The following is a 25,314-nucleotide window of genomic DNA, read 5'->3' on the forward strand; positions in this document are numbered from 1 at the left end:
CTGTCAGACAGTTCCTAAATAGAAAATACACCTTTGATTGATGGTTTCAAAGTTTTATTGCACAGTAATTCACACGCAGCCATCATATACATGCAAACAAAAATACTGTATTTACTGTACATAGGTACTATTTCTCGAAATAAATGAAGCTACTCAATCTATGTTACCAACAAATTTCTACCTATATTCATGAAAAAAGCTAGCAAAAGTACCGAGGCAATGGCATTCCTCTGCCATGCCTGGGTTCAAACAGCACATGGGCGCCTGCTTTACTAGTACATTATTTGTAACCTGTAGTAAATATACACAACAAAGTAGAAAGCAAAACTAGTATTAAGAAATCTAATAAAGTATGTTTGGGGACCATCATTGGAGACAAGCAAAGTCTCAACATGGGTTAAGAATGTGCGAGGGGGCCTGCCAGCTGAGATTCAGACTGGTTTTAAATGATGCTGCATATACAGCACACTCGACAGCGTTAAAGACATCGTCATTTGGGGTGCCGAGGACGCCTGTGCAGCATCCATCAAGGATGACTTCTCTGGCAAGTACGAAGAGGATCCAGCTTGCAGCATTGACTCGCCTCCCTTTTCAAAGGCTAAAAAGGCCAAGATGACCAAAGTGAGCGCCATCATCAGGGCAGCATACGAGGCTTCTCCGGAGCTACCAAAACACACGAGCATCAAGAAGTGGACGCTCTTGGTATTTACGTCACATATGAAGAATATACCACGGTGGTGGTCGTGGCACACCGACAGCATATGAATTCAACAGAACTAGGAAGGGTCCTGCTGTAAAAGGTGGGATGCCCCTGAGTGGGCAATACAGCAGGGAAGAAACAGTTTTGCTGCTTAACATACCGAAGAGGGAAAATTTGTTTCAGCAATCCCAAAGAACATGAGCACGGAACACAACCAACGCAGAAGAAAAGCACGATCAAAGACCTTACAAAACAAACATGGAAGAAATCCAGACATATACTACACGGACGTGCATAGAGTGGCAACAAATTCACAATAGTCCACAGTGATAACTGGCTCCATTCGGACCCCTTTGGCTTGCACGGAGGAGGCAGCAGCACTGGCCTTTCAAGATGCAGAGGCAGAAGAACAATCTCCATTGGTCCTGACGTACTCCCAGGCAGTGGTCCATTCATATATAACGGGCACCATTCCACACAAAATCCACAGCATGCTAGGCACCACCCTAGAATGGCACCACGCAATAATGTAGTGCCCGGCACACTCTGGGCACAAGGGAAATGAGAAGGCCGACCAAACTGCTCGAGGATCCCTACGAGGAACCCCTGATCCACTTTCAAAAGATGAAGCGCCAACAGTGACAGCACATTAGGAAGGAACAAAGACAGGACAGGCGCTACTTGCAACTGTTTATTGTGGTCAAAGGTGGTTGAATATATAGCCATGGGGAGAGGGGGGACGAAAAAGGCGGAACACTGATTGTATGAATGCGCACGCGTGAGAACACTGAAGATATGCATGAAGGAAATGGCGAATCTAAAACTTATCTAAAAACACACTTTCATTTGTGTATATATTCAGAGACGGGGAGCTGACACATGTTTCCCCTCTCTTCCTAATCTGGTTGGCCTCCAACAATTCACGTGCCACAGTCTTTACTTTTAAACAAGATTGTAGTATCTTGAAGCCTTGCTTCACATGCTTGTTTATTTTCATTGCCGCAGGCCTTGCAATGAAGAGGCAGGTTTGAGCCATAACCATATTTCAATGAAAGCTTATGCTCCCGCAGGCGATCATTAATACATCGGCCAGTTTGGCCGACGTACTCTTTCCCACACTTCAGTGGTATACAGTATACAACTCCTTCCTCACACTTCACAAAACGATTCGTATGTTTAATGGAACACCCTGCTTTCTTAGAGTTATCAGAACCAATCAGGCGGCACAAAGTAGCAAGTTTTCGGGGTGCGGAAAAAACCACAGGAATTTTGTATTTCACGGCGACGTGTTTAAGATTGTGCGCCACTTTGTGAGAATACGGAATCACCACTGGTTTGGCTTTCTTTTCGAATGTTTGACCTTCTTCAGTGCTTATTTTTCTTTCTTTTTTCACCTTTTTCAATAACGCCTCCGAAACTGCGCTTAAAACCGAACAAGGGAAGCCAGCCTTCCTCAATTTCAAAATCTGTTCGTCAAAGCTTCCTTGTGCCTTATGACAGCACGATTTTTTAAGGGCGGATTCGAGGCACATAGTGGCAATCGCACGTTTAACAGTCTTGCAGTGTGTAGACTCATACGGCACCAATTCCTTGTGGGCACGGGGTCGATACATCCAGCAGGAACCTTCGTCAGTAAGGGTTATGTCAAGATCTAAAAACTGCAAGCTGTTATCCTTGGCTAGTTCAAAAGTAAAATCTAAATAGCACGGCAAAGGCTTAAACAGCACGGCAAAGGCTTAGATTTTACTTTTGAACTAGCCAAGGATAACAGCTTGCAGTTTTTATATCTTGACATAACCCTGACGAAGGTTCCTGCTGGATGTATCGACCCCGTGCCCACAAGGAATTGTTGCCGTATGAGTCTACACACTCCAAGACTGTTAAACGTGCGATTGCCACTATGTGCCTCGAATCCGCCCTTAAAAATTCGTGCTGTCATAAGGCACAAGGAAGCTTTGACGAACAGATTTTGAAATTGAGGAAGGCTGGCTTCCCTTGTTCGGTTTTAAGCGCAGTTTCGGAGGCGTTATTGAAAAAGGTGAAAAAAGAAAGAAAAAGAAGCACTGAAGAAGGTCAAACATTCGAAAAGAAAGCCAAACCAATGGTGATTCCGTATTCTCACAAAGTGGCGCACAATCTTAAACACGTCGCTGTCAAATACAAAATTCCTGTGGTTTTTTCCGCACCCCGAAAACTTGCTACTTTGTGCCGCCTGATTGGTTCTGATAACTCTAAGAAAGCAGGGTGTTCCATTAAACATACGAATCCTTTGGTGAAGTGTGAGGAAGGAGTTGTATACCGTATACCGCTGAAGTGTGGGAAAGAGTACGTCAGCCAAACTGGCCGATGTATTAATGATCGCCTGCGGGAGCATAAGCTTTCATTGAAATATGGTTATGGCTCAAACTTGCCTCTTCATTGCAAGGCCTGCGGCAATGAAAATAAACAAGCATGTGAAGCAAGGCTTCAAGATACTACAATCTTGTTTAAAAGTAAAGACTCTGTGGCACATGAATTGTTGGAGGCCAACCAGATTAGGAAGAGAGGGGAAACATGTGTCAGCTCCCCGTCTCTGAATATATACACAAATGAAAGTGTGTTTTTAGATAAGTTTTAGATTCGCCATTTCCTTCATGCACATCTTCAGTGTTCTCACGCGTGCGCATTCATACAATCAGTGTTCCGCCTTTTTCGTCCCCCCCTCTCCCCATGGCTATATATTCAACCACCCTTGACCACAATAAACAGTTGCAAGTAGCGCCTGTCCTGTCTTTGTTCCTTCCTAATGTGCTGCCACTGTTGGCGCTTCATCTTTTGAAAGCTATGCACCAACTAGCCCCACAACGTGTTTTACTGGAATACCCCTGATCCACCAGCACGACATCCTCGGAGACCAAAGAGACAAAAATACAGCCACCTACACCCAGACCGTACAGGGAAACAGGCCAGGTACTGGCTCTTCTTACAAACACACATCATCATCAACCTATACTTATGTCCACTGCAGGACGAAGGCCTCTCCCTGCGATCTCCATTACCCCTGTCCTGCGCTAGCAGATTCCAACTTGCGCCTGCAAATTTCCTAACTTCATCCCCCCACCTAGTTTTCTGCCATCCTCGACTGCGCTTCCCTTTCTTGGTATCCATTTTGTAACCAATGATCCACCGGTTATCCATCCTACGCATTACATGGCCTGCCCAGTTCCATTTCCCCTCTTAATGTTAACAAGAATATCGGCTATAGCCATTTGCTCTCTGATCCACACTCTTCCCGTCTCTTTAAGATAGACCTAATCTTTTTCGTTCCTTTGCTATTTGTGTGGTCCTCCACGCATATCCATACATCCAAATACTTCACAAGATGCATACACCCTGCCACTTCCCTTGGTGGGCCAAGTCTCGTCCTGTAATGTGGATATGTAAGCAACGACTTCCAAATTCTAAATTCACCCCCTAACGGCGCAAATTCCAAGCAACAGGCAGCGGGACGTTTGGCTTGCTAGCGAAAATCTAGAGAGCCAGAGAGCTCTTCTCGATCAAGCCCAGCAAGCTGCAGAGACCAATGGAGCTCTAAACTGAGGCACCCACCCACCACCCAAGACCCTTAAGAGAAATAATTTAAGTTAACACTACTACTGCTAAAGAAAGATATTGGCTGACTTAATTCAAACTAAAATTTTCTAAATTTCTCAACTAATTCAATATATAGTGGTCGACCTATACTCATGTTGGACCTATTTTTTAGTAAATACGGTAAGCACTAACTCCACAAAGAAAGGTAGAAGTGCTAAGCTGGTAAGGTAAATATACAAAGTCTGTCCCAGAAGTTTGAGCAGTTCATGTCACTACATTCTCTGCCGCGTTTTTGCTGGCTCAGTGCACAAACTTTTGGGACAAGCCCCATAGCAATCAGTACCAGTAGCACTACCTTCTTCGCGCGTCAGCGAGTTTCTGCACCAATTGCCTGCGCACTTCTTTCAATCTTTTTTTTTCTCGTCTTCCGGCATGACACGGTTGCCCATGAAGATCCGGAGGAGGCCTGCGCAAGAAAAGCAATCACGAGTACAAAATTAATGAAAGCATCTAAACAATAATTTCCAGCATGCACAGTGCAAGTTCCCAACAATATGCCCACGGTTCAATGAAATATTTTTGCAAAGCTGCATTTTCAATAACCAAACTGCAGATTACTTTTTTCATGTTAACTCACATGCCTCAAATTCTTTCTACAGTTTTAACATGAAGTATTTCAGTAGCAGATGATCGCAACACAGTGCTTTAGCACTAGCTTCGCTTTTACTGTGGCTATTTGCATGTGCCATCTATACATGAGTAGATCAGTTCATAAGAACAGTATGTTCATATACTTTTCAAGGATGACAACTTTTGTGGTGTCACGGCTGGTCTGGCCTCAGTCCTTCCCTTGGATCGCGACTTGTTGGACAAAGTCCCGGTCACGCTTCTGTTCTTAAGCTCATCTGGCATCCAATACGTTGTGGACGCCATACGGCAGAACATAGTCAGACGTAGACCGCAACAATGTCCCCCAAGCAGCCTTTTCTATTCATTGCCCGGATCCAGCATACACCTGCAATATATAATAACACATACATAGCTTGTAGCTAACAGGTTTTATACTGGACGATATACACTATGCATTTTCTCAACTCTACTGTTTTCTGGCATTCTGGCCATTTATTAGTTGTAGTGGGCTCACCTGCATGAGCAGAACGAAATTATACAGTAAAATTTTAAAAAATCTTTTAGACAATCCCACATAAAAATCTCCCAAGCATAAATAGCAATCGCTGAATTTGTTAAATTGACAATGATCTGCAAGAATATTCACTGCTATCTATAGCTCGATGAACTCACTAACATCTACCTTGACATTGGGTAGCCGAATTTCAAATACATGTGTTGTCTGTAGGACCACTCTTTATTTTCAGGTTGATCTGTGCGGTCACTAGATGCAATATAGAAATGTGCACAAGCATTGCGTTCCAAGGACTGCATGATTACATAATTATGCCATCAACATTAATGTACACATACAGAAAAAAAAAACCTTCACACACGTGACATGGCTGCATAAACGTACACTCGCCAACTGAAAAACACACGTAGCACGCCTGCCTGGCAGTCCTTGCAAGGAATTTTATAGACGATGCCGGGATATTTTTCTTTTTCGAGGCAGTCTTTGACTAGGACGAGTTGTTGTTTTAGCTTGCTTGAAGGGATGTGGCAGATTTGTCCATCATAATCTTTGAAAATTCTTGACATTGACTCGCTCATGCCTCATGCATAGGGGAGAGCCGCCCGTTTCCTTGTTCTCATCGGCCTGATGACACGCTTTTCTTCAGTCTTTATAAACTGGCCATGGTAGCCATTACTGACCAAATCCTGCGCCACTCTCTTCAACTCAGCTCTGCGTGCATCAGTAGTCGAGCACAATCGGAATGCACGGGTGAACAGTGTAGAGGCAACAGATCGTTTGTGTCTAACGGGATGGGCCGAATCAAAGTGCAGATATTTCCCTGTGTGCGTAGGCTTCCGATAAACGCTTGTTGAAAGGCCGGATGCAGTACGCATGACTTCAACGTCAAGGAAAGCCAGGCGACTATTAACTTCTTCTTAAACGGTGAATTCTATTGTGCTTTGGAAAGAGTTCAAGTGCTGCAGAAAAGGTACGACGTCTTTGCGGCAGATAATGGAAAAACAATCGTCGACATACCGCAGGAACAATTTTGGAGCGGGCTGGAATGTCGTGAGGGCTTTACCTTCGAGGGCTTTCCAAAGCACAATAGAATTCACCGTTGAAAAAGAAGTTAATGGTCGCCTGGCTTTACTTGACGTTGAAGTCATGCGTACTGCATCCGGCCTTTCAACAAGCATTTATCAGAAGCCTACGCACACAGGGAAATATCTGCACTTTTATTCGGCCCATCCCGTTGTACACAAACGATCTGTTGCCTCTACACTGTTCACCCGTGCATTCCGATCGTGCTCGACTACTGACGCACGCAGAGCTGAGTTGAAGAGAGTAACGCAGGATTTGGTCAGCAATGGCTACCCTAGCCAGTTTATAAAGACTGAAGAAAAGCGTGCCGCTGAACCCCCATCAGGCCGATGAGAACAAGGAAACGGGCGGCTCTCCCCTATGCACGAAGCGTGAACGAGTCAATGTCAAGAATTTTCAAAGATTATGATGTACAAATCTGCCATGTCCCTTCAAGCAAGCTAAAACAACAACTCGTCCGAGTCAAAGACTGCCTCGAAAAAGAAAAATATCCCGGCATCATCTACAAAATTCCATGCCAGGACTACCAGGCGTGCTACGTAGGCGAGACGGGAAACTTTAAAAGAAGGCTACAGCAGCACCGCAATGATGTAGCCAAAGGACACACGGTTTCCAGCGCCCTAGCAGAGCATCATGAGAAGACTGGTCACAGTATTAACTGGCATTCGGCTTTCATCATCAAAAGAGAGAAGAAATTATCCCGATAGCTTCTTGAATCATTTTGCATACTACAATCTACGACTAACACAATAAACCGGACACGGGGCCCCCTCCCTGAGTTGTACGCAAGGGCCTTACGTCTTCCAACGCATATATAATAAAGATCACCATGCATTCGTTCATTGTGAACAAGGCACCCGTAGTGGGTGCCAAAACGTCAATCTGTTGTTTTTGTGTTCTTCAGTTGGCGAGTGTACGTTTATTCAGCCATGTTCTTTCCTCGCCAGACAAGTTTTCGTCAAACCCTAGATTTCATCACACAAGTGACATTACCATAATAAAGGATTAGTCCACCAATTATGTTTTCTCGCGCTGTTTTGGAGACCTGCGTCACTACGAGCGCAGTGCACCATCTAACTTATAGTAGAAGTACAATTTCATTTTATGTAGTTATTTCTTCTGTGTGGCAGCAATGTTTTTATGGGCTTGGAAGACGCAGCGAAAATGGCCATCTCCACAAGCACCGAGATCGCTTTATGGCGGCTTAGTTAGAGGAGCCATCAAGCTAGTCTCGCACAGAACTGTTTCTTCATGCCCACTATCCCACTGCTGTCATTTCTGCACACTCTTAATTTTACTACCACCAGCAAATGCAGATGATCTGCAAACACTTCTCGTACATTTGTATGCATTGAGAGCAAGCATAGTTGTGCTTTCATGGGACACTGTTCTACACAGGAAATTGTGGCAATAGTGTTAAGCAACAACAAACACAACTAAAACATTTATGTGAGACAAAAATACCAGAGCAAGCATATTACCAGGGTCAGATTTTCTACTTGGCCACTCCAGCCAATCAAAAGTGGCTGCAGTAGAGTGCTGTAAACTGACCCCTTTTCATTTATTTTGGTATGTGTGTGGTGTAGCAAGCCAATGACAACAGCACCAAAGAGGCGTCATGTGCTCGGCCACTTGCGGAAAGCAACATGCGATCATGATGCTGCATGGCACAGCTGATTGACATAAGCTGCCTGCATACATAATTTATAAGAAGAAGCCACTGCCGGCTTAAGAAGCCTTTCCCAGAAATGCTGCCACACAGGCAAATGCGAACAGGCGAATGACGAGTGCCACGTTTGACTAGTGGATTAGGATCACATGGCAACGTCACCCAAGAACTGTCTCCTTGTCCTTGATATGTACTGTGGGCACCTTACTGACAGCATGAAGGCTGTGCTCTCCCAAGCTTGAATGGACATCGCTATTATACCAGGTGGCATGATGGACCAGCCTCAGCCACTTGACGTCTGTATCAACAAGCATTTTGAGGATGGATTGCCTGCGGAAATACTTCGCGATCTGGCCGAGTGATAAAGCGTATAAGCTAACAGCAACAGGTTGTACTAAATGCACATAACTAACACAAGTGGCGAGCTGGGTCACTGCAGCATGGGACACACCATGAAGCTTGATTGCATGCTTTCAAGGAGTGCAGCATCTAAAGTGCACTAAATGGCACCAAAAATTGTCTGCTCTTTTATGCTGACAACGATAAGAAGGTAAGCAACAAGGCTAGCAGCAACAACAACACTGCATGGGCTGGGACGGGTCGTGACTAATAAATGCTGTTCGCGTTTTATGTCTGTTGCCCTAACTTGTCCGGCTTACATTCAAGAAAAACACTTTTTTCACCGGCTTCAGACCTTCAGGTGCTGGCTTAGGAGTGAGACCGGCCTAGATTTGAATAAATATGGTACTCGGCCATAAATCTAGTTCGTGGATCATACACAGCTACTTACATCCATAACGGAAAAACAAAAGGGACATAGTTCAGTTTCTTTCCCCACTCTGAAATGTACGAGCCCTTTCAGAACGTAAATGTAACATCGATCCTTAAAAAACAGTTCTATGACTTTTAAAGTTACCTTTCCGTCATCTCTTGAGGATCCGATGACAACATCGATGGCCTCTCCAGTGAATATGTCCATGTCAGCTACAAAAGAAAATGTACAACTTTTCCCTTGAATTGCCAGGTCTCATAAAAGGTAAGGATTTAAGACTTCAAAAGCAATATAGGAGTCCCATGCTATCGAAAGAGCATAATGTAACCATTACACATTGCCGGGGTATATAAACCAAAAATGTCTGTCAGGAACATTGTGTGGGACATACCACACACTGGTACCTTGCAAACATGACCTGTACAATGACGCTGCAATAATACATAGGTAATTATTTCTGCCTACACTCAAGGAACTCGGGTACAGTCAAACCTCATTAATACGTACCCGCTTAATGTGTAATTGCAGTTTAAATGTAGTCGCGAAGATTCCTCCACCCAGCCCCCATTGAACCCCATGCCTGACCGCTTAAGCCGTAGTCACTCATTTGCCATCAAATGGTTATTGCATACTATTTTCCTTCTAGTTCTACACGCACAGGCACAAATTCGGCAAAATTTCATGCACAGAAAAATGAAAGGTGAAATCGGTTGTACAATATTGTAAAATGTAGCATTTCTCAAATTTTTAGAAGGCATTTTTTCTCTTAAAAAGGGAAACCATACGACTTATATCCTTTATGTTTGTATATACTATGTAATAATAGTTACGTGTCCATGTTTCGTTTATGTTGCTTCACAGATACTTTCAAATTTGAGAAAAAGCACTCCGCATGAAAATGTAGCCTTCACCAGTTGGTCTTTGGTAGCTTTTTCTGGTAAACTGTTAGGTTCTGTTAAAAACAAAATTCAGTTGCATGCTTTTGAATGGCGTGCCCACCATATCTATTTGGTCAAGAAAAAAAAGTGAAATATACAACCGGCTTCGATCTCGTGAAATTTCTGACATGACCGGGCATGAATCAATGTTAGCATGAGTAGGCGTCAGTGACATCATAAGAGCAAATGTGAAAAAGTGCAAACGGTTGCAAATCTATGATGATGAGTGCCTATAGGCTCAAATGAATGGACCTTTTTCCAATTCAGCTATGCACATGGGCATGCCCCAGCTGCATTACATGCCGCGCCGCCATTATCACAGGGCAGGTGTGCGAAGTGAGTGCATGAACCCTTGCATGATCCGCGGCAATTTCCTGAGCTTGAGTTGCTGATCAATAATTTTTCTCGTGTTCTGGGCAAGAATATTGGTTAAAGGAAACACTTAGCTGTTTGTGGGAAAGACTGCAAGCACTTTTGTCGATGAAAAGACTCTGTGAACTAACGCTCGAGCGATAGGCGCAGTGTTTGCGACAAAACTCATGCAGGCACTTTCTGTACCGTCGATTGCACAAACCGGCGTGGAATGGTGAACATTGTACTGAAGTGGAGCGCACGGTCAAATTAAAAAAAAAATACCCCATGTTATCAGTGAGTTATCACGCAATTCTTGCTGAGTGAGGTAAGCCTGCGTTCTGGTAACAGCATGATGCTGGCGCTGTGATTATTGGACTTCTCGCCTTACGACCGACTCGGAAGTCACGGCGATGTTTTAATCTACGGGTATGTATACCGCACGGATTTTACCATTGGCTTAAGAATGTGCTACCGCATGCAAGCGGAAATAGCTGTACGGTTACATGGGGCCAAACGAAAAGAAGAATCTTGCCACACAGCCGATCAGAATGCATCGTTCGAGGCCAAAGCGACACACGCGTGGTGCCGCATTATGCAAAACTCGCGAGTCTTACTTTTTGCAGGCAAATGAAGCTTTATGCACCTGACAAAACAACGTGTAGCGTCCACTTACATTCTGCTTACCCCCCCGTACTGTGTTGCGTTCACTTAGTCCCCAGTACCATGCCATATACGATACATATCTCGATATAAAACAACACTTGCCCTGCAGTGCACTCGCAGTATGTGTGCAGAAGTTTTGCATGTTGTTTGTTCATCATGGTGAGCTGCTTGCATGCCCGCTCTTGAGGGCAAGCTCGTACGCACGTGCATGCGTCTGTTGACCGCCTCCTTCAAGTCGAGCCACTCAAAACGACGGTCGAGTTTATCCTGAAGAAAGTCCTGCCACGGCGCGTTTCACGCTCACACATGCCTTCGCCAGTTGAGTCAAAGTACTGACCAAGCTGCTGAAGAACAAAAGCCGGCGCATCTCTCAAATCTTGGTTACAAATGGCCTGCACATCGCATCAGCATGCTGCCATTGCATCAGTAAATGTAAAATGTGTTATTGCTACATGTGAGCAAATACATGCGCGCTAGAGCAGGACAATGAGAAGCTGCTTCAGCAACACAAGCGACAGAAGAAAAAAAAAGCAGGGACAGCCGTCGCAAGAGACTGCTTGGTCAAACGCTACCATGCTTTGCGTAGAGGCGAGAAGCGGTGGGAGCGTGTGTGTGTTGCCCGTCAAATTTAGTTGAAGTGACAGGCCGCTAGAGGGGTCGCTTACTGGAAAAAGGTCCATTTGTAAGGTAGTGGCGGTGAGTAAGCACTGCTGAGCGTGGACGAATATCAGTGAGTGTGAAGTACTGCACAACTAGAAAAAATTGGTGCTTGAAACTGAACAGTGCTGTACAAAAAATGTACTCTTACCATGCTCCTGTGACAAAGGTGCCATAGAGGCCATGGCAGTTATAATTCCTGTAAAAATTACACAATAAGATGAACACAGACATGGAAGTGCAATTTGAAGTCATAGAAAGCCACACACAAATGTCTTCATGCACAAATATGCACTACATTGTGTCCACTGCAGAGCTCACTTCCTTTGCAAAAAGATGCAATGCTCTTGTAAGGCCTTCAACAAGCCTTAAGTATAAACCGCATGCACGCGATCTTGCACGCAACAGCGACAAGTGACGTGACGGAGATGGCTGTCGCATTCGCTCGTCGCCTACAAGTCGTACCACACGCGAGCGATGACTTTGAGCGCTGTTTCCCCGGTGTTGCTGGTATGAGGGCAGCAAATACGCGCCGTAACTGGTGTGACGCATGCTCTATTAGTTTAACTTGATATGTTTTACTGTAAAGAGCACCATAAATATTTCTTAAGGTCTTGCACTAGGTTCTTATCTTTGTGCATATCAAAATTGAGTCATTCGCTTGTTCCGTGCGACAATCGGTTGTACTTGACTGATGTACATCCTGTTCTGGCTTCGCGCTATTGGCTAGTCGCTCATAGAAAGTCGTTCCGGCGACGAGTTGTAGATTACCAGAACCAAGCGATCAAGCGACAAGAACGAGTGATCAGTTTGCGCGACGGCTTGTTCCGTCGCTCGTCGCCGTCGCGCACAAAATCGCTCGCATGCGGTTTGGGCTTGGGTAAAAAATACTAGCATGTAGCGCCATTTTTTTTATATAAAGCACAGCCACATGACACAAATCAGTAACAACATATAAATCTAAAATCTTGTCAACTTTCAGTTGCCATACCTTTGGTGCTCTTGCCCTTTTCTAAGGACAGATTTCTGAGCCTTTTCGACGTGTGCAGCACCATTTCTTCAGTTTCTGCATTGCATTTAACAAGGCATTACAAAGCTGACACTGCCGACAGGCAGCAATGTTAGGTGATAAACATTCAAGTGTCATAATAACAAATCAGGCCAGAATATCAGTTCCTCTGGTCTCCCCCTGGCATTACTCTCGTTTCATCCTTTCATGAATGCAAAGCATTTGCAAGCGTGGCTCCCACGTCCACTACACGACAGATACCCGTTCATGCAGCAGACAGGTTCTCATGTGGCATATGTTTTTCCATCAGACTAAATATGGAGCCGCTTAACATTTACGCCCAAAATTATGTGTCCAAAACCAAAATTCTGCTGCTAACTGCCAAAAGCACACATTTGCGCCGATGGCCCCTCCTGCGAAGCAGTGTCTACCTTGAGCGTCCGCGGCAGTGCGTGCTGCACCCCCTCCCCATTTCATAACGCCGACCCTTCCAGACATATCGCAGACTGCCCGAGACTCTAATCAAAGGAGAGATACGTCTCGAGCAGCCAGGCCTAAACCCCAAAGTCACGCTACGAGATTGCGCCGGACATTTGCTTACTGCACAATGAGCGGGACAAAGCACATGCCGGTGAAGATTAAATCGTTCGAAATGTTAGTCGTATAAACATTTAAGGTGTGCTTATTAACGAATGAGTAGAACTTACCAGCCATGTGCAGCACTCTGTCGCATCGCCGTTCCACCACACGTCGTAGAGGACAATTGGATCGAAATCCACGACATTCTCTGGGTTAAAGTTTTGCACTGCGGTGTGCCTGACAACCGCAGTGGTCATGTCCACTTACATATTCAACGAATACAAGCATCTCGAGCTTAACACAGTGCAACGCAGTCGTTCTCGCTTAGATGACAGCTGTGGCTATGGCCGTGGATTCTATGGATGCGGATTGGCATGCGACTTCGACTGCCACCACTGCATCACCCAAACCAAACCAAAACAGAAAAGAAAAATACTACTAAAGCAATGCCGTACAACAGTAGTGGGTGGAAGCATGGAGGAAGATAAAAAAACCTTTTTTTTTTTTCAAGTTGTTTCCTTCCTCCATGGGTGGAAGGTACAAAGTTGTACAGTTGTACAGATAAGAAATGTTGAGAACTGCATCAGGCTTAAGCATTCTTAAAATGACATCCCAACTCATGAGAGTAATTATGAATTCGACATCGATCGTTTGTGTGTTTTGTATACGTGGTCAACGAACACGATTGTTGGCGTTCATTCATTTTGCCCACCGCGTCATGTAGAGTGGCATGATCAGATTTCTCTGAGCGCAATAAAAAAATTTTCAGCGCACGCAAACTCGCACAACACAGACACAGATGCACATGCGCGCGGGCCGCGATTTTGTAGCGATTCCGTCTCCGATGATATTCCTTTTTGCACTTTTCGCGCTTTGTCAGGGGTCAGAGCGACGCCCCGCCCGCGTTATCAAAGCGATCAGGGCCGCGATTTTGTATCAAGGCATTATGACTTATTCTACTCTATTCTTATCATCCACCGCTCACGGCCGGCTGATCCCGTTGATAATGCGAGCGGACCGTCGCTCCGTCCACTGAAAAAGCACGATAAGCGCGTAAAGACATTATTACATTAAAGGCATCGCTACCAAATACCGGCCTAGCCGGCCATGAGCGGTGGATGATAAGAGGGGCATATGATCGAGCGGAAGGCATCGCTACAAAATCGTGGCCCTGCAGTAATCAAAAAGAGTTTTGGAAGTGAGCGTTTGCGTTGTAACTTCTCTGCCTGGGCATGCACGTTAGCTTTATCGCTCTGTCATGCATTGTCAAGCAGCTGACCGCGTCTATTAGCCTGGATAATATATATATATATATATATATATATATATATATATATATATATATATATATATATATATATATACACGAAGGCCAAGAGCGCGCGGCCAATGCGGCTTACAGAAAAAAAAAACAAAAAAAAACATGCTTTTCATGCCGCAGCAATGCAGCACACGCATCGTTAACGTAGGAGCTGATCAATTACATATATGCACATGGATATTATTATGCAAAATGACACCGCCGAAACAAGGAAACCTTAAACAGCTTGTTTCTATTTAGAAACGGTGATCATGCATACAAACTAATTAACAAAAGACTGCACATTTCTGCCCAAGTAATAAATGAAGAGGAATTACAAGCTTAATTGTAATTGCACCGAAGCTGCATGTGACACATTGGGCGCTGAAATACAGATCATAAGCACAAGGTTTCTCAACAACCAGAATCACAACCGAAGCAGAGCATTATAGCGGGGATTAACTGGCCGCGGTGGGGCAGAACTCAGCATAGCAAGTTAGTGGTGGCTGGATATTTCTTTAATAGTTTTTTATTTACTAGGTGTAACAATTAACGTACCATTATTTCTTATTATATTGGAGTGCAGTTGCCGCGACACCACACGCCTCAAGAACACGGAAGCGGCAATGGGGACACCAAAACCACAATCCAGACTGGTCCATGGGTTGGGGCTCGCCGAGGCCCCTACTCATGGACCTACTTGCTTCCAACTTTGATCCCCCCGCTGCCCCTTGGGTGCCCTAGAGATGCTGTGCTGCCTGCTTTATATAATGTCAAGTGTTCTCCTAAGGCCTCTATTTGCCATTTACATATATGCCCTCTTGGAGCAGTACTTGTAAAAAAATCCAGTCTATTGTTGCGACGAAAAGAGCACCCCGCAACGAAAAAAGCTGCCCACGACTTCTGCAACGCCACTCAGATCCTTGCCGAGTAAATATAGCATAGGTACGACATGGTTTACTTAACGTGTAGATTGTGCGTGCCACTTCTAGGAATGTGCGCCACACGAAATTATGGTAGCATTGCCACTAAATATGCAATGACATCGATCATGGTTGACTCTATGGTAGGATCAGTTCACATGGCACAAAAATTCATCTAGCCATTTTCTTGTCTGGCATGTGTGTGTGCTTCTTAATTAATGAGCAAGCATGAGTAAAATTAAGATATAGTATCTCTCTCTATTGCAATATCCGAAAACCATCTTCTCCGCTGTTGTGTTTCTCTAGCTTGTTTATATCGCATCTTGTGCTAGCAAAATAAAACTTGCGAAGAAACAGAAACACAAAGCACATTTTCCCTTTCGCCATCCCATAAGCAAAAACATTTAATCAATCAATAAATCAATCAATGGTATATGCATGCATTCCTTGTTTCTTGATATGTATGCCTCTGCACTCCATGTCAGTTTTCTAAATCCTTTATTTATAAGGTTATTTAAAATGAACAACTTATCAGTTCGTCATTTTTCTGAATGCTTTCACGGCTTTCCGCAACTTTACAAGCTTTCACGGCAACCGATGTACAATAACATCCTTGCGTATGAGGCATTTGGCTGTAATCACGCCAAACAAATAAATTAGAACATTTTTTTCGCATTTTTAGTGACATAATAACCTTTATAATCTAACCCGTTATAATTTGACATTGGCCTAGCATTGTGTGATGTCGTCAGTAATACCGTGATTCTGATCACTAACGCGAGGCGAAGCGAAGCTTACTAAAGCTTACTAAAAGCTTGCAGTTGACGTGATCGCGACTAGGTATTGCTTACACCTTTATATTAATATAGTCCGTATAGTCACATTGGACTGCCCCGCAGTGTTCGCCCCAGTGAAAAATTTTGGCTTCGAACGTCGCAATGTCCAAAATCAGAGGAAGCATTATAGGCAGTACCTGCAGCCGGACTCGAACGTTCAAGTGCCACAGCAAACTCGAGAGTACATGCTGAAAAGACCAAGGTCATCCACTGCTGCAAGTCAGGTACGTGTCATTATTGTAAGTTTCAGTATTTCATACTGCGAATAACAAAAAGCAGCTACAAGTCTTACTGCGTGAGGTGCAAACTATGACGTGTCCAAGCCGCCAGTGTGCTTCCTGAGCCAAGAAACGCATAGTCTTGAGTGCTGCCTCGCGCATCGATGTGTCACGACGCGGAGAAAGCGGGAATTGTTTCGTGCTAGCACTCGATCGTGACGCGCACGTTTCTTCGGAGTGCAGTTACAACCAACGTTGCTTGCAACCAAGGATCACGAGGGTTGCAATGTGGGCTTTTTGGTAACGCATCTTGGAGGGTTTATGGTAGCGCGATTTATTTTGGAAGGACGTGCCATAAAATTAATTGAATCATTCACGTGTAACAGCAACGATCTTAGCCTGGAACAATGCAACGTACAGGATCTACCATTGTAAGAGGGAACAATCGAGCACGTGACCAATGCTCCATGAGGTGCCATCTGCTGGTGCCTGGCACCCGCTTGGTGCAGAAAGCCACTGGCGCTCTGTGCTCCGTGTGTCGTCTGCTACTACCAAGCACTGGGCGGTGTAATTGCAGACAATGCATGGAGCGTACTGCCTCAGCCGCACTCTGTGCCTGTGCCGAGCGGGTGCCAGCAGATGGCACTTTACAGAACAACAGCCACACGCGTGCATGTTCCCTCTAATAGTGGTACCTAAGCTGACCTACGTCCTTGTGTCAACGCTGTTTCTATGTACAAGGCAGGGTATTTGCAAAAGGACACAGCCGGAGGTGGCTAATGGCAGAATAATAGCAGACTCCCTAGGGAGTGCATTTTATCAGGGTCCTGTTCATTACCCGAGATAGAGTTGGTAAACCTGCACCTTCCTGCACCATTATGAAGTTAGCACGTGGCACATACACTGTCGCACCCATAATTCAATTAAATATATAGAGAGCAACACAGTCCTTTTTTGCGCTACATATTAATCAGTGAACTGGCTTTACGCAAGAGTAGTAATCTCACCGTTGCCTTCCTATGCCCTATGTATGTTTCTTGTGAATGTGACACTTGTTTTGTAGTTGGTATCCCTAGAAGATAAAATTTCTTATTTGTTTGCTCTTTCAGATGAACCTGGAAAACCTGAACAGCCCTTCAACGAATGTCAGTAGTGTTTAATCGAGCGAGAATGAAGCTGATAATCTTAGGCACATCAACTCCAATTTTGCTTCAGAAATGTATGCTTGTGCAAGCACGAGTGCACATGTCAGCGACGTAGAAGACACTAACCAAGCTGCAAGTGAAATAGGCACTGCGTATGAATGTACAGTGAACTTCAGTTGCGATGAATTCAGTTCTGTCTTTGAGTTGAGTGATGATGGTTCGGAAGTGGATGGATGAAGGGCACAAGGGTGATGCAGACAGTGAACCAGAGAATGGTGCTGAAGAAAGTGAGCATGCAGTACATGTACTTCACAAAGCTCTCGGAGGAGTACCTTCCAAACCAGAAAACAACAAGGGCACAGGCTATGCTGCTCATACTGGCATATGTTGTTATTTCAGGTCTTACGTGGGCACAACTACAAGGACTTCTCATTTTAATAAATGCTCTGTTTGGGGAGAAAGTTGTGCCATGCACTACATATGATATGAGGAGGCTGTGGAAAAACAGAAAAGCACTGAGGATCCATCTATACTGCCAGCCCTGTCATCAATAACTGGGAAGATACAATGATGCCAAAGACGAAGACACCATCAATTGTGCTTCTTGCAGCAGTGAGAAGCTGCAACATTTAATTATTACTGCAAGTTTTTTTCTGATATTCAATATTAAGCAGCAGCTTCTGGTACTGCTAAAACAGGTTGGCAGTACCTTGCTTTCTAATTTGCAGAAGATTGCATCTGCTCCTCATGTGTCAAGTGTTTTTGCTGACATCACGAATGGCATTCTCTACCGCAGTGTTAGAAAGCAGAGGAACATAACATGGAGCGACATCACTTTGACCATGAACACAGATGGAGCACCTGTGTTTGATACGAGCAAAAACTCCATATGGCCAATTCAAGTGATGATTAATGAACTTCCAGTTTTAACTCTGTGGCAAAATGTGCTAGCTTCAGGTGTGTTGTATTCAAATGCTCTCCCTGAAGCAATTTGTCGAAGAGATCAACAGCGTTGGAAAGCTAGTGTGGTCGCACACTGGAAGAACTGTTCAGACAGCAGTGCACGTTGTTGTCTGTTGTGTTGACTCCCCAGCAAGAGCAGCTATCCTAAACAGGAAGCAGTATAATGGGTACTTTGGATGCAGCTGGTGCTTGGAGCAAGGTATGCTTACAGATGGTAAGTGAGCTCAGTTAAAGAGCATTTTGCCATTAATTGTAATGGCTATTGTCAAGTCTATGAGAGAAGGAATGTGGGCTCTTTGCTTATGCATCCTGGTATTATTTGAATGTGATGTGCACACATTAAAGCACAGGCTGTCAAAAAAGCTTTATGTCTCATGTTTCTCTGATTCATGTTTTAGTGTATGTGCTGCAGATTTGAAGAATACCAAATAACTTGTCAAACCTATTCACTGGATTTTACATACACTGGAAAGTTTGTAGTCATTAACAATTAAAGCTATCCACTTACTGCTTTTTGTTTTAATTGTTTGGTGCATCAGAAGTTTTGGTTGACCATGCCTGATGTATCTTTATGTTGACTGCATACTTTCCACACTATTTCATGATGCAATTATGTCATCACTTTCAGTGGCCTGCCATTTAATTGTTTTAACATTTGTTGCAAATCTGACAAAACATGTAATACCTTAATGATATCGTGTTTGGCATTGGCAGACAGCAGCCTATGATCATAGTTAAGTGGGGTCTGCCTGGATGTAACAACACAGATTTGTGCAGAAAGTGCCCCTAGCTAGCAGCTGATACTGTATAAGAAGCGCAGAATTAGCTTTTGCACTTTCCAGTTTGGCCAACTGCTGTATTTCCGAATCTAGGAAACAGCAATACAAAGCTGAAAACCAGGAAAACTATTTGAAGCACTATTAATTATGGCAGTTTAGCTCACGCGCATCACTTTTTAGTGCAATTTTTTCTATCGCTGAAAAACTTGCAAGAAAAGTTTCTGCTGTATGGTGGGAAGGGAAAAAAAAGGGAAACAGTGATTTTAGTGTCGCCATGAGGTGAGTGATGTTGATAAAGACGTGTGAATTCAGGATACAGTACACACAGCTGCATTGCACTAACTTGTTTTTCATTCTTCTTGGAATTTGACAGTTTGCATTTCTTTTACCATTCAGATGTGTCGTTTCTAAGTAGCATTTGGCCCAAGGCACAGAAGCTGACCTCTTAGTTGCTCGTGTAACAGAAACTGCATGGCAATGCCGCTATAGACCTTGCGTGCACCATATTGGCTCATATGTGTCGGCATGTGCCGACACATATGAACAACCAAAAGAACGTTGTTCTTTTGGTCTGGTTCCGATAAAGACGTTGACTTCTGGCTGTCTCTGTTGTCTCGCCCGCAACAATATTATAGGACTGTACCCATCACAAAGCTGAAATAACCTGACTAGGACTGTCCAAGACGTGCGGTATTCGTGAGCCATGCGAAACACCACTTGCACTGGAGTGATTGTGTTTGTTGAAAATTGAAATTATTTTAATCAATGCTCACGAGCCACTCGAAACATTACAGTGCACTGATGTTGACATTGTAATTCACACCTCAGTTAAGTGTAGTTCAGGATGTCGTGCAACTGTAATTTTCAAAGAAACTTGTCAGAATCACAAATGGAAAAAAATAGCAAGCGTTCACTTCCTTGCATAAAAATGCATAATGTAGTTAAATCAGTCATATTTTACTTCAACAGTAGCTATACTTCTAGAAAATCTGGCAAAATAGGCTGTGATAAAATGCTGCTCATGTTGGTTGTTTTGTGGCATATATGCGCAAGAAAAAAATATGTGTCCTTCGTTTCTAGCGGTATCTGAAATTTCTCTTTCGCTGCCCTTTTTGTCGCGGTAAAAGATGAACCCTAGGAATGTTAGGAATATTTTGCATTGCTCATGCAAACTGCAGGTCTTGGACAGTCCTAGACCGTTTGACCGCAGTGTGAAAGGAACGGTGTGAAAGGGTTAAGTGGCCTTAGCTCTTGCATTGTGTCTACTGGTTGCTCTACTCATTGGTTGCTAACCACGTGCCACTTGTGCTCTCAGCCTTGGCAAAGACAGCATAGCTTTGTTGCATTGGTGGACAAAAGCAGCTGCTTGACAGAAAATTCAAGATGCCTTTTGTCAGTTTTGCTGCTGTTGTGGTATGAAAGGTTAATAGGTCATGACTGGATGCTGTGTAAATGACAGTGAGGGAGAATATTAAAAAATAAATATTAAGAAAATAGTACTGCTTCATTTTTGTAACATGCATTTGTGAGCATCGACTTGCTTAGAACATACATGGCAGAAAACCAAGAGGGTTGACTCCTATTAGAAGCGTTTGTAGTGTTAAAAAGGGGACTGTAGCAGCGATCCAAATTCACTTCTGTTAGTCAGTTATTTTAATGTTCGCTTCCTGTATACTACACATTTTTTTTTGGTTTGTTTTTTCATGGTGCCGTCAACCGTATCTTGCACACTAGCACAAAGGGAACTTTTATTGCAAGTATGTATGGTTGTAATACTAAGTCATGCAAGTCTTAGCACTGTGATTCACTTGGTGGCTATTGTGCGCAGTGCTAGGAAGTGACATTGTCATTTTGCAAGCACTTTTTTCCTATGCATTTGCTTTTGTGCAATGTGGTCAAACTTTTGCATGTCTGTAATGAACGAGGAACATGCATGGCATAAATCTATGCTGTTCCAGCAGCAAACATTTGGGCAGTGTTGTGTGAGGCTTTCTACAGCTGCTTCTACGTGTTGCAGTCTTGTACATTGAGACCCTGGTGTAATTAACCTATGATACAACAATAAAGTGATTGATTTATTATATGATAAAAAATTAAATTAAATTTGTATTCATTCTTACAAGAGGGGGAATATCCATACACAAAAAAGATGTGTAAAATAGCTTGAATGCGCTGCCACCGTACACGCAGACTGGGCACGAGAGCTACGCACGAAGTCAAAATTAAGCATAATACAATCTCCCTGCGGTGATCGACTTGCACCGAACGAAACATTGATAGGCTTCCGATAACATCGAGCGCGCATACGATCAGCTGTTTTAGCTGAGCGCTTGCTGTCCGCCCCGCTCAGACCGGCATATGCTAGCAAATGCCACACAACCGCTTAGCGGGGACGATATAATTGCGCTTGCGCACGACGCTCATACCGGCAGCGGAACGAAGACCGCATCCGTCGCTCCGCTACAAAGCCGACTGAGCAGAGCGTGATAGCGGTGACTACTTGGCCTCGTCGTCGTTTTGCAGCCGAGTTGATAGCGCGTCGCTCGCGTCTCGGCAAGACGCGCTTATCAAATGCGAAATCTACGCAGTTCCCTGCAGTATCTCGGAGCATGAAATCTGAGCGGCGCGGAGCGTAAACAGCGTTCTTCTAAAACTGTCTATATAGTCTGTACCGGTGCTCGCATGTAGTTGCAGCGCGCAGCTTCAGAAATACGCCGGCATGTAGGCCAACTGAGAAGGCAACTTTGGTCATGTGCGCATGCACCCGTAGTAGACTCGCTCTTGCCTTCACGCAGCTGACACGCGTGGACGACTGTTTTCAGCGTTTACAAATAATGCCGGAGCCATGCAGAAGAGAGGGCTTCCTTGGCAACTCATCGCGACGTCTTTCCTACTTCATTGATGGCTCACCATACCAATCTACTTGCATCGATCTTTCATGAAGATACACTTTATCGAATACCTGTGGTTTGGTGTCGCCTCGTGCCTTCATAAATGCGTGCATTAGCTAACATGCGTCGACGCCGCGACGCATTTCGCAGTGCCCATCTAATCGCGGGCGCCATATTGGGGCTCCGTCGTTAGTGTCGATCTGCTAGTCAATCGTGCACACAGCATTGCTGTCGGTGTTGTAAGGCAGCAAACAGGCTTGCTGTCGTTGCAAACAGCATTGCTGTCGATGTCGGAAGGCAGCAAACAGGAATGCTGCCGTTGCAAACAGCATTGCTGTCGGTGTCGGAAGGCAGCAAACAGGCATGCTGTCGTTGCAAACAGCATTGCTGTCGGTGTCGGAAGTCAGCAAACAGGCATGCTGTCGTTGCAAACAGCATTGCTGTCGGTGTCGGAAGGCTGCAAACAGACATGCTGTCGTTGCAAACAGCATTGCTGTCGGTGTCGGAAGGCAGCAAACAGGAATTCTGTCGTTGCAAACAAGAATCTTGTCGTTGCCGACAAGAATGCTGTCGTTCCGACAAGAACGCTTTGACGGATTTTTTGTCTGGGGTTTCACGCTCACACATGCCTTCGCCAGTTGAGTTAAAGTACTGACCAAGCTGCTGAAGAACAAAAGCCGGCGCATCTCTCAAATCTTGGTTACAAATGGCCTGCACATCGCATCAGCATGCTGCCATTGCATCAGTAAATGTAAAATGTGTTATTGCTACATGTGAGCAAATACATGCGCGCTAGAGCAGGACAATGAGAAGCTGCTTCAGCAACACAAGCGACAGAAGAAAAAAAAAGCAGGGACAGCCGTCGCAAGAGACTGCTTGGTCAAACGCTACCATGCTTTGCGTAGAGGCGAGAAGCGGTGGGAGCGTGTGTGTGTTGCCCGTCAAATTTAGTTGAAGTGACGGCCGCTAGAGGGGTCGCTTACTGGAAAAAGGTCCATTTGTAAGGTAGTGGCGGTGAGTAAGCACTGCTGAGCATGGACGAATATCAGTGAGTGTGAAGTACTGCATAACTAGAAAAAATTGGTGCTTGAAACTGAACAGTGCTGTACAAAAAATGTACTCTTACCATGCTCCTGTGACAAAGGTGCCATAGAGGCCATGGCAGTTATAATTCCTGTAAAAATTACACAATAAGATGAACACAGACATGGAAGTGCAATTTGAAGTCATAGAAAGCCACACACAAATGTCTTCATGCACAAATATGCACTACATTGTGTCCACTGCAGAGCTCACTTCCTTTGCAAAAAGATGCAATGCTCTTGTAAGGCCTTCAACAAGCCTTAAGTATAAACCGCATGCACGCGATCTTGCACGCAACAGCGACAAGTGACGTGACGGAGATGACTGTCGCATTCGCTCGTCGCCTACAAGTCGTACCACACGCGAGCGATGACTTTGAGCGCTGTTTCCCCGGTGTTGCTGGTATGAGGGCAGCAAATACGCGCCGTAACTGGTGTGACGCATGCTCTATTAGTTTAACTTGATATGTTTTACTGTAAAGAGCACCATAAATATTTCTTAAGGTCTTGCACTAGGTTCTTATCTTTGTGCGTATCAAAATTGAGTCATTCGCTTGTTCCGTGCGACAATCGGTTGTACTTGACTGATGTACATCCTGTTCTGGCTTCGCGCTATTGGCTAGTCGCTCATAGAAAGTCGTTCCGGCGACGAGTTGTAGATTACCAGAACCAAGCGATCAAGCGACAAGAACGAGTGATCAGTTTGCGCGGCGGCTTGTTCCGTCGCTCGTCGCCGTCGCGCACAAAATCGCTCGCATGCGGTTTGGGCTTGGGTAAAAAATACTAGCATGTCGCGCCATTTTTTTTATATAAAGCACAGCCACATGACACAAACCAGTAACAACATATAAATCTAAAATCTTGTCAACTTTCAGTTGCCATACCTTTGGTGCTCTTGCCCTTTTCTAAGGACAGATTTCTGAGCCTTTTCGACGTGTGCAGCACCATTTCTTCAGTTTCTGCATTGCATTTAACAAGGCATTACAAAGCTGACACTGCCGACAGGCAGCAATGTTAGGTGATAAACATTCAAGTGTCATAATAACAAATCAGGCCAGAATATCAGTTCCTCTGGTCTCCCCCTGGCATTACTCTCGTTTCATCCTTTCATGAATGCAAAGCATTTGCAAGCGTGGCTCCCACGTCCACTACACGACAGATACCCGTTCATGCAGCAGACAGGTTCTCATGTGGCATATGTTTTTCCGTCAGACTAAATATGGAGCCGCTTAACATTTACGCCCAAAATTATGTGTCCAAAACTAAAATTCTGCTGCTAACTGCCAAAAGCACACATTTGCGCCGATGGCCCCTCCTGCGAAGCAGTGTCTACCTTGAGCGTCCGCGGCAGTGCGTGCTGCACCCCCTCCCCATTTCATAACGCCGACCCTTCCAGACATATCGCAGACTGCCCGAGACTCTAATCAAAGGAGAGATACGTCTCGAGCAGCCAGGCCTAAACCCCAAAGTCACGCTACGAGATTGCGCCGGACATTTGCTTACTGCACAATGAGCGGGACAAAGCACATGCCGGTGAAGATTAAATCGTTCGAAATGTTAGTCGTATAAACATTTAAGGTGTGCTTATTAACGAATGAGTAGAACTTACCAGCCATGTGCAGCACTCTGTCGCATCGCCGTTCCACCACACGTCGTAGAGGACAATTGGATCGAAATCCACGACATTCTCTGGGTTAAAGTTTTGCACTGCGGTGTGCCTGACAACCGCAGTGGTCATGTCCACTTCATATTCAACGAATACAAGCATCTCGAGCTTAACACAGTGCAACGCAGTCGTTCTCGCTTAGATGACAGCTGTGGCTATGGCCGTGGATTCTATGGATGCGGATTGGCATGCGACTTCGACTGCCACCACTGCATCACCCAAACCAAACCAAAACAGAAAAGAAAAATACTACTAAAGCAATGCCGTACAACAGTAGTGGGTGGAAGCATGGAGGAAGATAAAAAAAAAACTTTTTTTTTCAAGTTGTTTCCTTCCTCCATGGGTGGAAGGTACAAAGTTGTACAGTTGT

General features: G+C 44.6%; 1 long non-coding RNA gene across 4 annotated transcripts; it reads right to left on the reverse strand.

Moving 5' to 3' along the window:
* Positions 1–25,145, reverse strand: LOC125942448 (uncharacterized). 4 transcript variants are annotated; one of them, XR_007465121.1, is made up of 6 exons: positions 13,270–13,422; positions 12,545–12,619; positions 11,705–11,752; positions 9,086–9,153; positions 5,068–5,288; positions 2–4,739 (listed from the first exon to the last, which is right to left on the reverse strand). It is a non-coding gene; the product is annotated as an uncharacterized LOC125942448 (long non-coding RNA). The 4 variants fall into 4 exon arrangements; XR_007465122.1 differs by lacking the exons at positions 12,545–12,619; positions 13,270–13,422 and adding exons at positions 24,163–24,237; positions 24,888–25,145 and having other exon boundaries at positions 1–5,288; XR_007465120.1 differs by lacking the exon at positions 13,270–13,422 and adding an exon at positions 24,888–25,135 and having other exon boundaries at positions 1–5,288.
* Positions 25,146–25,314: the final 169 nt, after the last annotated feature.

This window comes from Dermacentor silvarum, chromosome 1 (assembly GCF_013339745.2).
Source record: "Dermacentor silvarum isolate Dsil-2018 chromosome 1, BIME_Dsil_1.4, whole genome shotgun sequence".
NCBI classification, from domain to species: domain Eukaryota; kingdom Metazoa; phylum Arthropoda; class Arachnida; order Ixodida; family Ixodidae; genus Dermacentor; species Dermacentor silvarum.